We start from the raw sequence: 17,770 nt of genomic DNA, 5'->3' as shown, positions 1-17,770 counted from the left end.
GCAAATAATGCACGATGAATTTCTCGCCAATTGACTTGCCCATGTTACGGTTCCACGTTATGGTAACTTGGGAATTTACTCGTCCATCTTATGATAATTTTGCTTGGGAAAATGTTCTTAAAATTGGAATAGAAAAAGAACAATATCAAATTTTCGAAAAATCGCTTCGAGGTGCTTACTTTCATGCTACAAACTAATTCTGTGCCAAATTTCATGAAAATTGGCCGAACGGTCTAGGCGCTATGCGCGTCACAGAGCTCCGGACAGAGTGAGAGGTTCAGGCAGAGATACTTTCCGCTTTATTATTAGTAAAGATTATTCTTGAAACTTAAATTTTCGTATTCTTTCATATCATAACACTTTTTCTTGTTATTTAATGATGTTCACTTTAACACATATGATGAAAATTAAATATTTTTCAAACATGGCTGTATATTAGTGTAAAGCAATAAGTGTGAAGACGAAAGCGGAAATCGATTGAAAAAAAGCAGGCGTCGTTTCATTTGGTCAGAAGTCGCATACAGGGGTGCCCACAGGGAATAATGGCACAAGTTGCGCCATCAAAAAAAAATTTCCTTTAGAATGAAATTTTGGAATTTTGGAAAGAAAAAATACTTAAACTCATTCAACAAGAAATCGACGATGCATTTATATTACTTTTTTCATGCACCTTAAATTGACCTTACATGAAAAGAAAGCCCTTCAATGCTGTTTTACAAAGCTGTTTTACAATTAAATGCTGTATGAAGATATGGTTTTTCGCAGCAACCCAATCGAGGCTCCTTTGAATATTATAATATGTCTAAAAACTAGCAGCGTACAAAATGACGACAAACATGCAGCAGAATCAGTGATTGGAAAATTCATAAATCACTTATGGTATTCAGGGATAAGTAGCTTTGTCTGTATTGGATGAAGGAATTAACTTTGAAGATAGAAAAAGAGTAGTCCAAAAAATGCTTGTGATAAGGAAGACGTGTTTAACAAATTTCAGATAACAGTAGATGATTTGGAATACTTTCTTAGTAAAGATCTTCCTCTTTATTGAATCAATTACGAGTCAATAAAACTGTTTAATAAGTTGCAAATAATAAAAAAAATTTTCCTATTTGATCCTGATTCACAGCAAAATGAAGGAAGCTATTTAAAGGGAAGAGAGATCTTTAAAATACTGAAAATTGTGAATGATACAACTGAAAGAGGAGCACAATATATATATATATATATATATATATATATATATATATATATATGCAAGATATAATCCAACTTCACTGAATAGAAACACAAAGCAAACTGACTCTTTGTACTGAAAGAACAAGCTAATGCTCATGCTCAGACTACAACACAAGATAAGCACAAGAAAAATAAATATTACTTCTCACCTGTGGACAAATCATTTAAGTTTTGCTCTAAATGTATGTTTTGAACCAAGTGTTTATATTTGGGTTCTAACTCAACACATTGTATTTATTTTATTTCAATCAGCTATGATGCCTCCCCCCCCCCCCCCCCCACCTCTACTACAGAACTGAAATTTGAGAGAAGGAGGGAATACTTTCACCCCCCTGGTTTACATATTTTTTATTTATTTTCAAAGGGGAAAAAATCAAAAATATCAGATCTTATTCCTTTCCTTTAAGTCTTTTTCTGCAACATTTGCTGCACAGCTTTTTTTATTTTCTTTTTATTTTGTTTTTACATCTTTTTTCAGAAGAGGAAGGACTGCAAGAGTTATGAAGTATAGATAAAACAAACAGATTTATATTGTGCTTATGTTTCGGTTAACTGCATCCTCCCCCCTCTCCAGAAAAAAAAAAAAAAAAAGAAACAGCAACAGCATAGGTTTTTCTCTTTGTTTTTTAGAGAAAACTTCGGGTCTCTGAAGTTTATTTTATCCTAAAATAAAGGCTTATCATAATGAAAAGTTTCATTATCAGGTTGAATTTTATGCTGCTGTGCACAAGTAGAAAATAAAATAATGAAAATTCTTGGAATTTTAGGACAAACTTGAAATTTTAGGAAGTTTAGGGCAAAATTTGGAATTTAGGAATATTAGGATTTTTAGGACAACTCCTACCTCTGGCTGATGCTGTACCGCATGATTTGGAAAAAATTCGAATGAAAGTCTACCTATTATCTGAACTTAAATAGCGATTTACTGGAAACTTTAAATAGTCTATTAACATCCCTTAGTTTTCACTGCCTCATATACGTATGGTTATGTTTAAAGGGGCATTTATGGTTACCGTGTATTTACTAGCGGAATTTTTTTTTAGGAGGGGGGTGATGGACATCCCTGGTATAGGAGATGAATAACTAAGCTAGAAATTCGATTTCTAGCATAGATTAAAGTAACAGTAATAATGTAGGAAGAAGTTCGAAAATTTATTCGGAATGCACCCTAATGTTCAGAGAGCTTGGTTTTTTTTATATCTTCGTTTTTACTTCCTTTTACAGAAAAGGAAGTATTGTATTCGCGAAAAAAAATTTCACTCAAAATTCGGCCTTAATTTCCGTTTTGCTCACCCCCGAATTAATGTTGAGTTTTTTTTTTCAACCCGACGATTTTTGGTTGCATTCGGGTGTTTCTAAAGGGGTCTTTTGCCCCTTTTGGAAGGAAATCGTTGTTAATTTTGATGTAAACTCAAGTGGTGTTATAATTTGTCGATACACTTGGCGATATATCGCCAGTATCTTGGTCGCCAAGTTTTGTCACCAACTTGGCGACAAATTTGGCGGTTTTTCTTTTTTTAATCTGTTTCAATTTGACCACTGTTGGTGATATTTAGAGTGTAAACTATTGAATCACACGTCTGTATGTACGTATGTATGTATGTATGTGCGTATGTACGTATGTGTGTATGTATGTCACATAACTCAAGAACGGTAAGTCCTAGAAAGTTGGAATTTGGTACGTAGACTCCTAGTGGGCTCTAGTTGTGCACCTCCCTTTTTGGTTGCATTCGAATGTTCCAAAGGGGGTCTTTTACATCTTTTTTGGGGGAAATCAATGTTAATTTTAATGCAAGTTCAAGTGGTGTTTTATTTTATGCAAACACTTGGCAATTTTTCGCCAAACTTTTGGTCGCCAAGTTTTGTTGCCAACTTGGTGACAAATTTGGTGATTTTTTTTTTTAAATCTGGTTTCCATTTGGCCATTGTTGGTGATATTTAAAGAGTTAACTATTGAATCACATTAAAACTCCCAATAATGGGGAAATAACTTTAACTTGGTGTAAAAGGAAGTCATGTGATGCACACACACATTAGCTCGTTTATATTCACATAAAGCTTTTGAACAAACTTGTCGAGATAACTTACATTGGAAAGTATCTTTAGAAGCATGAAGGGGAAGGGGAGGACATAGTTTTATGAATGTACTGAAAGTAACTTTTATTCAGGGGCTTTTGGAGATCAGAGCAGAGCAGGTCACTGTGACACTTGTTCAGCAAATTTGAAAACAATTTCAAAATAGCCATTAAAAAAAAAAAAAAAAAATCTGAAAAAAATATTGTGTTTAATGTGACTTCTCATTTGTAGAACACATATCATTCTGTAAAATCTGTTTAGTTCGCAAATTGAATAATAACCCATTCAGAAAAATTTGTGTTCGGGGACATTGCCGGAGAGGGAATAAAATAAGTTCGTATATTTTTAGTGCTGCCATCTACTGTAAAAATAAAAAACAACACGTATTTAAAACGTAGCCTACGAGGAGCTGCTGATTTAAAATGTTAATTTTTGTATTGCTGATAAATCACATGATTTTACCAAAAAATATCATTGTAATAAAAGAAGTCACTTTTCGGAGCACACAATACCAAGTCTTAAACCAGAGACAAAAAACAAGTAATATTGACATAATTCTGATTGATAAATTCCTCTTTACAGTTCAAGAGAAGGATTAAGGATTTTATTTTAATATGCGTAAAGTTGCTGTAGATTTCTTTCCTTCTTCCTTTATTCTTTCTTTTTGTTGCGTTTATTGGCATTTCTTTTAGAAAAGAAGGGAGATAGATTTAATCTAGATATTGGTATTTAAAACTTTGGTCCCCATAGATGGCAGCACCAGCATTCCTAAAAAAAAAAGCCATTGGCATTGTTCTGAAGGGGAGGTATGAAATATCCAACAACTCTGCACGCATTGTAATTGCTAGCGACTGCCCACGAGACTTTCGGACCCTCGAATTTAACGTTTTAACGTGCGCGTGTACTACACGTGTTCTCGTTGTCGATGTCGGGACTCGAACTCGGAATCCTTCGTTTCCAGCGCCCTGTCCACTTCTGCCATTTTTGTCTGAAGCCAATATTTTTGGTAAACGATAAGTTATATATAAATATATATATATTAGGGTGGTCCTTATTTTTGAAGTTGTAGATATTTTACATGACGCCCGCTCAGTTTGTTCCATTATACAAATAAATGATCCATGCAAAATTTTAAATCAATCCATGAATATTAACACGTGCCCCTAGGGCCCCCTTTTTTGAGTTTTAAAGAAAAAGTTGCGGATCTTCTCATTTTTATGTAAAAATATTCCTAGGTTTCATATTTAAAGTAATTTTGAACCTCAATAGATGTTGCTACTTCCAGACCAACCATTCTCTCACTTTCATTCTGTAAAATTTTACATATTACATAGGGTACATGTACACCAATGGCCTTGGGACAAGCATAACGCTATTCGCGCTCGTTTCAAACCAAGCGGCAGGGGAACATTTCTTTCCACCAAGATGGACACAAGGGATTCTAAAGGTCATTAATGAATGGCCTAGGCCATTAATGAATGATTTTTGACAACAACAAATTGCCTCCTCCAGGCTTTGGGGATGTTGATTTAGAATATTTTCTGTGTATGTAATAGGTGTGGCAAATAGGGTCACTAGGTTTCCATGCTATAAATATAAGTAATGACAATTATATTTTAATTTGCTGTTCTTTAGTTATATACTTAAATGTTTATGCATTCTTATTTAAATTTTGAAAAATACTCGATTACTCTACCATTAAAATAAACTCTATTTTCCATATCTAAAATATAAATTAAAAAAAATTCCAGATCGGAATAATGTAAAAATCTATACTTTAAACTGTCTTCTATTTCAGTACATAGTCCTTTATTATCATCAAATTCGTCTTGCAATTCACAAGATTTAGAAACCGAAATGGGTATCTAGCCTAACCCGTTGAACCTTTTTTCTATATTTGGATTACCACAACGCTAAAAAGCTTGACAACTATTGAGATTTGCTCGCATTTCATCAATGTTAGACAAATGCCATATTAGGGACAAAGATGCTGCTCATTTATTAACAGCCTATGTAGATGCAGTAAATGTAAATCGAAATAACCTTATGCTCAATCGTACATCCCTTAAGAGAGCAAGAGAAAATCCTTGAGAGGTAAAATCAGATTTCATGAATTTAAATTTAGATTTTTTAGTTATTCCCTGGTATAAAAAGCTACATTCAGATGTAACTGGAAAAAAAACGCCGATAGGCTTACCATGATAGCTTCAGGTTCCAATGTTAAACAGCTAATCAGAATTTCTGAGATATTTCTTAAGTTGTATATGATATCTTAGATGATTGCTCTTTATTGCTAACTGTTCAAGCTGTAGTGTTTTATACAGCGGCTTACAACACCGCCGTATAAATTGTGCATGTAATTTTTTAGAGCAAAAGCTGAACGGTGATATATTGCATTTGTATTGCTATCATCATGCACTTGAAATCGTACTGCAGAGTGTCTTTAAAGAAGTTCTTGCCCTTCTTAGTTCTAGATTCGATATTCCATTATTTAAGCACTTCAAAATTCAAAAATTACACATACCACTTAAATTCTAAAAGAAGAATTTGATGACCTATTATTGTTCATAGAAAGTGGAATTAAGAAATATTACAGAGAATTCTCATAACGTGTAATAATATTTCTTGCTGAAGTCCTCCCTCCTACAGGGATAAGTTTTCGGCAACCTGGAGCTTATCCCTGACCTAGAGGGATGGCAAAAGGAATTTCTTGTTTGAAAATTTATATATTTAGGAAGCAATTTAAATTGACACTACATGAAGAGATTGCTCGTAAATGTTGTTTTGCAGTTAAATGTTGTATGAAGATATAATTTTTCGCAGCAACCCATTTTAGGCCTTTTAAATTAATATAAAGTCTAGTGTCTAAAAAAAACCTGCAGCGTACAAAATGATGACAAACGTGCAGCAGAAGCAGTGATTGAAAAATTCATAAATCACTTATGGTACTTAGGGGATGAACTAGTAGCTTTGTCCATATTGGATGAAGGAATTAACTTTGAAGATAGGAAAAGACTTCTTCATACCAGTCAATAAAACTGTTTGATAAGTTACAAACACCAAAAGATGTTTTCCTATTTGATCCTGATTCATGGCAAAATAAAGGAAGCTATTTAAAGGGAAGAGATATCGTTAAAATGCTGAAAGTTGTGAATGATACAACTGAAAGAAGAGCACAATTAATCGAAGAATTTCACAATCAATTTACCAAATATGAGTCACAAAAGCAATTTAGGATTTTACAAACACTCCAAGACTATCGGAAAAAAAATGCACACGATTGAGATACATTGAGAAAAGCGTACGATTAAGGTAAAGTTTCTAAAGCAATATTTCATTCTTATTCAATGTAAAATCTTTAGACGATATGAAGTAACTAAAAAGATTAATTTTAGTGCTACCTCGCTGTAAAAATATTTTGCAAACATAGAAGAAACGATGTACGGGATCTGAAGTAAAAACTCGAAGATTTGTGGGAAAATTATCAAAAGTTTTAAAGTTCAACGTCCTAGGGGCACGTGTTATTATTGACCGATCGAGTTCAAATTTTGCACTGATTACTTTTTATTATAGTGTCACAAAACTAGGGGGCGTCACTTGTTGAATTCCGAAAAAAAAAATTTTCCCATATAAATAAGGACCACCCTAATATATATATATATATATATATACTAGCTGACCCAGCCACGCGTTGCTGTGGCTGAGAATGGAAATTATTTTTGTACGATCAAATTAATATTTTTAACAAAGCTGGAAAAAGTTCCGTTGATTTTAAATCACTGGGGAATGAGAATGGTCGTGTTTGCCCGAAGTAGGAACTAACTAAATTTTCTATAGTAAAACCATTACTATCTACGTTCCTAGAAAATAACGGGCAGCTGATATGCCCAATTTCTACCATTAAGATACCTTATAAAAATCAGGAATTTTTTCCGCTAAAATTAAGTAATATTCCTGAAATTATTCCGGAAGCCGCGTAAAAAATTCAGACATCTTTCCGTTTAAAGCCAGTCATGTTTCTGGAAAATCAGAGAAAACTTAGGTAGGTGTAATCGTTCGGCATCTTCCTGATTTAATTTGAAAGTTCCATCAGCATTATTGCAAACATGGCCGAAGTCAAGCAAGAATTGCAAGAAAGTATCGTGCATTACAATCGCCTGCAATTCTTGCGAAACAACGTCGTCCATGCCTATTTACTCCCTATCGGCACTTAATCAGCTTGGACAGACCATAATCAAACTGAAGCCAATACACTTTATAAATACGATCAGTTAATCTTTGAACTGGAAGCTAGAAATATTTTTCACAATAGTGAGAAAACTGCATTCTTGCAACGTGTAGCAATTCAGAGGACTTTTTGACAATAATACTTGATATTTCTGGAAAGTGTATAAAAACCACTGAAATCCTGAAACGTTATACGGAAATACTCAGAAACGTTTTGGAAATCTTTTGCAGTGTACTTACATCGTCCAAAGGTGCAAAATAACTTGAAAGTGGTAAGTAAAGTATCAGAATGTTGAAATTAAGCATTAACCAATATACAGATTTTGTATGCACAGTTTATACATAAATTGATAAGCTATAAAAGTGGAATTTTATGAATAAGGTAGATAACATTTATTTCGAACTATTGTTTCGATTATTTTAAATTATTAAAATTGAAAATTATCTTTGTACTAATTTGTTTACAATATTTTATGTTAATCTTTCTTTTGCTAAGACGAACAGATTTGATGGTTTTTCCACACATGAGCATGTTACATGTAGTTGTACCCATGGGAGAAACACCTATTTTCCTAGTTCAAACCGCCATTGTTTGGCCTTGAGATCTATTTATGGTTATCGCGAAGGCTAAGCAAAGCGAAATATGAAGCCTTCTAAGCTGTATTGGAGATTCTGACGATCTTAATGGAATGCATGGCAGCAGGATGATTCCTCCTTTAAACTTTTACAATAAAATTGCTGCTTCAAGAACATTTCCGGTGACCCTTTTGACAAATATACGTGTATATTTGTAAAAACCTAGGTGGGTTTAAATTATGGAGAATATTAATTCGTGAAATAATTTTCAACTGGAAATTGTGTAGTGTCATTCCTGGTATGTTCAGATAATTTAAAATTCAGTTGGAAACTTTACTGATTTGTTCTAATCAGCAAGTGTATCGATTTATTTATTTTTTTTTTTCAAATTACCGGGCAACAGCTGTTGCATTTAAAAGTTAATTGTGTCTACATTAACTTTTTTGTTGCCAAAATAGCGTGACTACAAAAGCGGTCCTAATAAAAAAAAATATTTTATTCGGGAATACACTCTTAATTAGTTCATTTTTCGTCTCAATTGCAGTGCAGAACTTTTCGGGCTAATTGATGCACTGTGTATTTTGATATATTTCAGTTTCAATGTTTGCAATACCCAGAAATCGCTTAGAAAATACTTGTGCGAATACCTAATTTTGCGTTTGAACTCGCATGTTCGTGGTCAATCGCATCATCTCGACATTACGCTATAAAAACTATTGTTTTAAACATCCGTTGATTTCATCGGAATAACTGGTATTGTCTGCCGGAAGTCTCCAGACAGTATTCAGGCAATAGTACTAAAAGTTTATCGTTGCCTTTCAAATCTTACATAATCCTTTGATGCGCTTCGAATAAATGCTTTTTGCTCATGAGCCATAGTACACTTATCCCAAACTGTAATTGCACTCTTTTGCAACACTACAGCCATTCCGCGTTTTTTCTTTAATGATACACATTGCGTTTAGTTTGTTATAAATATCTAATAGGCAACTTTAAAGCTGTATGTGCTGTTCGTCTATCATCTAAAAAAAGTAGCAGCAATGCCTGACGATGCAATTGTCACTGCAATTTTCTGTTGCGAAAGTATATTTGCAAGAGTTAATGTTATTAAAAATCTCCTGGCGAAAAAAAGAAAGAAAATTAATGTTTTCCGCTTAAATTCAGTAACCTTCCAGAAATTATCCTGGAATATTTTTGAAGAATTCAGTAGTCTTCCTGGTTAAAGCCAGTTATGATTCTGGCAACTTCAGAGAAGCCTAACGTAGGTTTAATATAATAACCTGGAACCTTCCTGCTTTCCCAACTAAGATCTCGAAGCATTAATGCAATCATTGCTAAGCTAGATTCTAAAGCAAGCGCTGGCGGAATGTACCTCATGGGCAACTTCCTGCATAGCTTCTTGATCCAGGCATCTTTTCGCTCTCATTGGGAGTTGCGTCAATCTCGATTGACCGTCATCGAGCTGAAACCGATAGACCAAATAAATACGTTCAGTTAATCTTGATACCGGTGGACAAAAATATTTTTCACAACGGTGTGAAATCTGCAATTTGTAGCATTTCAGGAAACTTTTTGACAAAGATAACTGACTTCCTCAGAAAGTGAATAGAAACCTGTAAAATCCCGAAACGTTATATGGAAAAAATAAGCAACGTTTCGGAGGTTTTTTTTTCTTCTCATTATAGTGTTTTTAGCAGTAGGTCAAACGATGTTAGAGTTATATCGATTAATTAACTTACACCGCCATCTATTAAGAGTTTACAGAACTAAACAATTAACACACACTATTAATGTGTAATTAACATTTTATTTGCAATTAAAAATTATAAAAACTATCCTATCTTTTAAGTTGGACCAAATTACAGATAGGTATGAAATTTGATAAAAATCGGTTCAGTAGTTTCGGAGTTTACCCCGAACAAACATCGTGACACGAGATTTTTATATATATAAGATATATATATATATATATATATATATATATATATATATATATATATATAACATTTAGTTGACAATAAAAAACTAATTGGAATGGGTTAAAAAAAGTCTTTTTGAAATACAAATTTCAAAAACATTGCAGGCACGTATTCCGAGGGAAAAAGAATTCCCTTTTTCAATGAGGATATGAGCTTATCGATGTAAACATTTGCAAATTTGTACTTCTTCTAACGTTGTTTTGTCTTACTTTACCATCCGAATCGTTTACAAATTTTTGCTTTTAGTGTTGTTTTTCTTGCTCTTACTTTGAAGCACAAAAGTTCTAGATTTATTACTTAAACTGAATACGGTTATATGGGCTGTATCAAACTATAATTTTACGAAACAATCTCACGACCAAACGGCACGACCTTGAGGGTCACGGATTTGGACAAAATCCTTGATATAGGTCGATTCCCACTAGGTATGAGCCCAGGTAAAACGGTTTGACTGCATAGGCACTAGTTTGGCTGAAACGGGGGTCCAAAGTTGATAATTTGGACCCAGAAATGCAATGTAGTTTCCTTTAGAATTCCCATTTTTACCCCTTTTTCTGCTATTGTACTTCAGTATGAGCCATTTGCATGCACTTACCTTTGAATTAATTACGGTGAATACCAATTTTTAATAAGTGGTTCTCAAATTTAAATTGAACACTACTTTTAATTTCAATAATTTGAATGCCAAAATAACATGGTGACAGGATATTTATCGTTTGCAAATGAAACTACTTACTTTGGTTTTATAATAATTCTCTGCTAGTAAAAAGTATTTGTCGTTTGCTAATGAAAACATTTATTTTAACTGAATATTTATCGTCTGCTATCATAAATATTCCACAATGATGAGAAAAACTGGGAGAGGAGAAAAAGCTCTAATTTATTGCACACTGCACATACAAAAACAAAAATGCAAGATAGTTTCGACTTTTCAAGTAACTTAAATAATGCTCATAAATAAATAGATGTTCTCCCTTCCACTCGTTGTACTAACAAAAGATGACAAATGTGTAGGGACATCGAACACAGTGTCGAAGTCTGAAATTCCAATGGTAATGCTATTGCATTTCTGGGCCAAAATAGCATTTTTAAACCCTCGTTTCAACCAAATTAGGACATATGCAGTCAAACCGCTTTACCTGGGCTCATATGTGGTGGAAATGAACCTATATACAGAATTTTGTCTAAATCCGTGACCCTTAAGTTCGTGCAGTTTGGTCGTCAGTTTCCTTTCTTATTTTTAAACCGCATTCTGTTAAACCATTTTTTAAAAATATGTATTTTAAATAAGTTCAATTTTTCTTTATATAAAGGACTGTTAAAAGCCTAGTTTATGATAGTATAAATATAAATACTTAATATTTTTCGCATTCATGTAACTGCTCTAAAGTATTTTGTCCTAAACGCATAACTTATGAACAGACAGATTGAGACTCTATAACAGAACTTCAGTTCAGGATTTATAATAGACTAACAGCTCTGGACTCCATAACATAATTTGCAGTCCATAAAATGGCTTACTGTATAAATTTTAAGATAAAAATATGCTAAAAATGAATTTTATAAAAATGAGTACTGCACACAATATAACGTTGCCTATTAATTTAAAGATTTGAACATACTTGCTAGTTTGACGGACTTTTTTTTTTTTTTTGGAAATAAACCCCTAATTGATGTTTTAATTTGCTGCTATAAAACCAAAAATAGAAAACATTTTAAAATCCTAGAAGAAGTAGGAAGGTAAGGATATAAATTTTAAGGACCAAATCAAAAGTATAGGAGATACGTTGTTCTGGTTCTGACTACCAAAATGGTAAAACTAGTAAAATTTAGATTTTTCAAAACGATTTCAAAATTTTAGAATATAAAATAATTAACATCAAAGCTTTAAAAAAAACCGATTGAGTTGCATTACATAAAATCTTTGACATTAAAAAAAAAAAAAAAAATCAAAGGTACTTTGCTTATAATGCGAAGTAGTATCGTGTGACTACCACAAAACTTTCTACTCTAACTTCTTGTGAGTTCTTGGCTCTTACGCATAAGTGCTTCTACTACGGTTTACTATTCGCAAAAACAGAATAAAAGCGCGAAAAATGAAATTAATTTTTAAAACCTTGCTTAAATTAAGTGTAAATATTTTATTTCTTAATAAACAGAAGCTAGCTACGGATAAAATTTTAAATCACTGAGATTTCTCCGGTCACTTTCTAACAGGACGTGAAAAGCATTCTCGGGGCATTCGTAAGTGAAAACATTTTAATGCGATTTAATTAAGTTCTATGACTCTTGCAAAAGATGCCCAAAATTATCCCCCTTTGGAGCGATTAACGTCGAAATTGAATCCACACCTGTTTCTGTGAAAGTTCACTTTTATTCCAAATTTTATCTAAATCGTATCATTACTTCTTGCGAGATATCAGTCGCGATTAACACGAAAGAAAGTTCAATTGCACCATGCCCTTTGCAACTATTGGCACCAAAAGCGAATCAGCTTTTGTACCCTCTAAGGTTTACATATGAGCCAATTTTTGTTTAAATCCGTCTATTACTTCTTGAGATATAGCAGTCAAAAGTAACTAGGAAAAAAATTCGATTGTTCAACACTCCTTTTAGCCTTTGGTACTAAAATTGAATCAGTACGTTTGCCTCTTAAGGTCTACATTTGAACCAATTTTTGCTCAACTTCGCCCATTACTTCCTGAGATATTGCAGTCCTGCATGAAGGAGAAATCGTTAGTTCGATTGTTTTTCCCCCTTGGAGAAATTAGTGCCAAAAACTACTAGACACACAAAAACACATATGTGTACCAAATTTTGTTCGACTCCATGCGGTAGCTGTGCAAACGCGGCCATAAAAAAAATACGTCACACACATTACAGACACACAAACTTTTCAAAATTTGTCAAAATGAACTCAGCGCACCTCGAAACGTGCAAATTCGCCGAAATTCGAAAGTTTTCCACAAATCCTATAGTTTCTTCTATATGTTATAAAGAAAAAGAAGTAATAATTACTGCCTTTTATCTTCCAATTAAGTTTGTAAATACGGTCTGACCTTTGACCAAGGATTGTATGGAAAGGCAAACGAGTTTACAGGTGGAAATAGACGCATCTACTAGTTTTCAGGGATGTCAGAACATTAAAAATCCATCCTGAAGGTTCATATCACAGATGAAAAATCATGCTCAAGGTATAGTCTTGCATCATGAAATTCAAAATGATATTATTGATTTATTGGGCGAGTAGTGTCATGAAAATTAACTCGCTAAAAAAGTAGTCTGAAAGGGCATGCAAGTAAAATAGACTGGTATATTAGTGGAAAATTAAAAGATCAAAGTCAAAGCGTCATTTATTACTTGAAAAACTGCATTGGTAATAAATTATTTTTAAATAAAAAAAAAGAACCGACTGCAAAAACAAAGAGGAACTAAAAAGTAAAAAAGAATTAGTCATACTTACATACGATTTCCTACCCAAACGTATAAATCAAATTTATTTTACAATTCCAGTACAAAAATCAACTAAACTAAACACCCAATTATAAAATAAACACTGATTTTAATCACTATACGATGAATTATTTTAATACTTAACTAATTATATGCGCTCTCTTAATTTTTAATAACCATTTGAAGTCGGAGCTTTCTATAAACTACTATCTAACGTAACTGATTAGGTACAATTTTAAAGACTTTCGCGTTTTGTTCAGTTAGTGTTTAACTCAGGTTTTTGTGGGTTGTCAGTTACGTTAGGTAGTAGTTTATAGGAGGCCCCGACTTCAAATGGTTATTAAAAATTAAGAGATCGTATATAATTAGTTAGGTATTAAAATAATTCATCGTATAGTAACTAAAATCAGTGTTTATTTTATAATTGGGTGTTTAGTTTAGTAGATTTTTGTACTGGAATTGTAAAATAAATTTGATTCATACATTTGGGTAGGAAATCGTATGTAAGTGCAATTAGTTATTTTTTACTTTTTAGTTCCTAGGTGTTTTTGAAGTCGGTTCTTTTTTTTTTTTTTTTGAAAATAATTTATTTTTTGCTTTTTAGTTGTGTAAATGTAAAATACGTACGTAGGGTAGAGTATGTGGTACACTCCTGACTCCTTACGTACATCTCGAGTGAGAGCACAGGAGTCTGAAAACAGTTAAGATGAGCAAAATAGGGAAAGAAATAGTATGCTTTCAGAAAAAAATTCACGAGTCACTAAAAAACAACAGAAATCGCTTTAACTTTGCCCATAGAATTTGAAGAGTTTTCTTGATTTTCCAAGAATCCCATCTTTAGATACTGACCTGATGACCATGGGATTACCTGGGAAGTATATACCTTTTCAAATGAGAAAAAAAAAATATATATATGAATCGGTCTATGCGTGTTTGAGTTTGCAGGGGACATACATAAAAAGATTCCGACAAATTGAAAATGTCGTTTTTGAAGTCAGTTAAAAAAAAAAAAAAATCTTAATGAGCACAACATTTTATACGATTGGCGCTAGAAACTGATCTTTGTTCCTCTCCAGGATTTATTTATGCGCTGATTTAGTTAGAACCATTTAAATGTCAGTAGTTTTCCTAACTGTTTTATATTTCACAACAATACGCGTCACTTAACTCATGAAAAAATCGTATTTCTCTTTACTTGGCCCCGTTATAGATCAACACGCGAAACAGAGTATCTACTGGTGATGTTGTATAAATGGAGATCAAAATACTACAGTAAAACCTGTAAAGTTGACTAACCTTGTAAGTTGACCACCTGCCTATGTTGACAGTTTTTGTCAGGAACGGAATTAGTCTTATATTATATAATGAAGGAAAACTTCTGTAACTTGACCACCTCTCTATCTTGACCACCTGTCTATCTTGACCACTAATGTACACTAAATTTGGTTCGAATTATAGTAAAAAACCCTTTGTAAGTTGACCACTTGGTTTATTTTTTTAACTTAAGTAAGCAAATTATTTTTTTTTTTTTATTATTACTCTTTTATAGCTTTCCAAGAATAATTTTAATGCTTTGATGCCCCAGTAATTTACCAACTAAATAAAACAGCAGCATAAAGCTTATTCAACTCTTTATTCTCCAAACTTGTTTTTCTTTTGTTGATCTATTTAAGATAGTCGTTTGTACTCTCTGTCTAATGAAAACAGTTGTCAGTAGAGAAGCAGTCTTTTTTTGCAGTTGCAATATATTTTGAGGCAAAAGAGTGAAAATAATTGTGCTGAAGAGTTAAGTTACTTATTTATGGTGCAAGGGATTAAGAGATACGACATATTCATTTTCAACTATCTTTATGAATTAGGAGAGTCCAGCTTGTTGCTCTTTGTGTTATAAATTTTTCATAAAATGGCTTCAAAAAGGATGTTAGTTGAACTTGAGATTGATAAAAAGTATGAAATATTAAAATTAATTGAAAAGGAAGAAAGCCAGAGAAAATTAGCTGACACATATGGAATTTCTAAAACTACAATATCTAATATAGTAAAAAACGAGGAAAAAATAACAAAAATATTTGAATAATATTCTTAATCATTGTTTTAAAGTAATGTTAAACAATAAAAGTGAGTTGAACAGAAAAGAGCAAGTGTGAATTAGTCGAAGAATGATTACACGATACAAGAAACGACAAAAAAATTAAAAAAATCATTACAACCGTTTATAAGCTGACCACCTGTCTAAGTTGATCACCGAAGTACTGCATCACAAGTGGTCAACTTACACAGGCTTCATTGTACTAGAGCAATGATACTAAATGAATTTCTGTTTGCTTCAGAGGAATCTTCATTCAAAATTTGCGATATGACTACTAATGATTAATACAGGGGAAATATTTAGGGGGAGGGGTACTCCCCCAAAGCAAAAGCCCCCTAAAAAGGAAAAATATCCTTCAAAACACTCCCCGCCCTGCCCTTAAGGAGGCATCCCTAATTAATATTTTTGTTTTATGGTACTTTTTTAACAGTGAGTAAAGAAAGTACCTTTGTTTTATGGCACTTTCTTTGACAATGGATTTTATATTTAATCGTTTAATATTGAAATTAAATAAAGTTAATTGTTTTTCACCCATTATTTTTTTCTAATGAACAAATATGGTGAAGCAAAAGTTTGAGACCTTAGTTAGATCACTTCTATCCATTAAGCAAAAAAGAAATATAAAAATCGTTTCACTAAGTGAGACGCTATGAATTTACGAACAACAAAGCACGAGTATGAAATTTCAAGAGCTCCCTCGATTTCTCCAGGATAAGAATTTTCCTAATCGGTTCTGGCGTCTTCTAGTAATCGGAAAGCATAGTACATAAAAAAAATTTTCAACGAAGTCAGTTAATTAGTATTGCAATAACTGTAAATTCGCAACTCCAGAGCTCGAATACGCTACCTTGCGGTGATTTAGAAAACTGCCGAAAAAGGTAAAACATTGCGTTCCACATGTTCATTTTGGGTAAAACAAACAGTTTGTTATGTGTATTTTTTTTTTATTTGCCTAATTCATCATTTGGAATCGTCATTCGCAAGCGTAACATCAAAAATATCTGATATAAACTGTGAGTACACATTTTATTTATCTTGTTCTGAGTGAATTTGAATAAATATCAGTTTTTCAATTCGATGAAAAAAAGCGGACTTAACAACATTGACTGGACACTAGGGCCATGCTAAAAAATTACTGCTTTTCCTTAACCTAATTCCACATAAATGATTTAAGTAACCTTGTTACTATAGGATCCAACTGAAATGGACAGTATTCAAATAAATTTTCTTGAAAATATTTATCGCAGAACAGATTGAAAAATCCAGAAAGAACGTTAAGAATTTTAACAATAAAAAATAAAAGCTTGGAATTTTTATCGCTAAAATATCGCGCCAACTTGACTTTATTGCTCTGCAAAAGCTGTCATTATCGGTGGAAGAGTTTCGCCAAAAATCTGTTTATAGGGTCATGGTTTTAGTATTGTGTGAAAGAATAATGTATCTTGACAAGATTTCGTATATCAGTTAAATCATTTCCATGACGAATAATAAATTAAATGCATGATGATTTCTTTTGATATCCAATCATATAATCAAAGACATAAATTATCCAGTGTTAAATGTTACTCTTGACAGTCTCTCACGTATGTGCACTATGTGACAAAAATGTCAACAAATGCCGGTAATGTCACGAAACTGAACATAATATGTACTAATGTATAAAAAAAAACAGTACAAAATGAAAATGCTGTTCGAAGCGAACCAAAAATTTATGAATTCCGAATTCAACATCGTGAAAATGGCTGCTTCAGAACAACTTACTGTGTGTTCTGCATTAATTGTTTACTTCCGTAATACTTTTTGGTTTCTAATCTCTTTCTATATGGGTCAGAATAACCAAAAGACTTTGAAAAATCTTTTCAAATGAATAAAGCGAAAAAATCATACATACGAGCAAAAATCACAACACTTTTAGCATTTTCTTCGTTACCAATATCCCGGCGCCCAACGTTTCCGGCTTCCTAAATGCTCGGCGCTCAAAGTTCCCAGCGCCCAAAGTACTCGGGGCCACCATTTAATATCAAAGCATGTATTCAAAAAAAAAACCTTTTTTTAAAAATAAAATTTCAATTTTGATGAGCCTTCGATTCCTATCCATCTTGATTTTTAACTTTCGTAATTTTATTTGGCAACA

The sequence above is a fragment of the Uloborus diversus genome, chromosome 6 (genome assembly GCF_026930045.1).
Source record: "Uloborus diversus isolate 005 chromosome 6, Udiv.v.3.1, whole genome shotgun sequence".
Lineage (NCBI taxonomy): Eukaryota > Metazoa > Arthropoda > Arachnida > Araneae > Uloboridae > Uloborus > Uloborus diversus.
Note: the sequence above shows the minus strand (reverse complement) of the source record.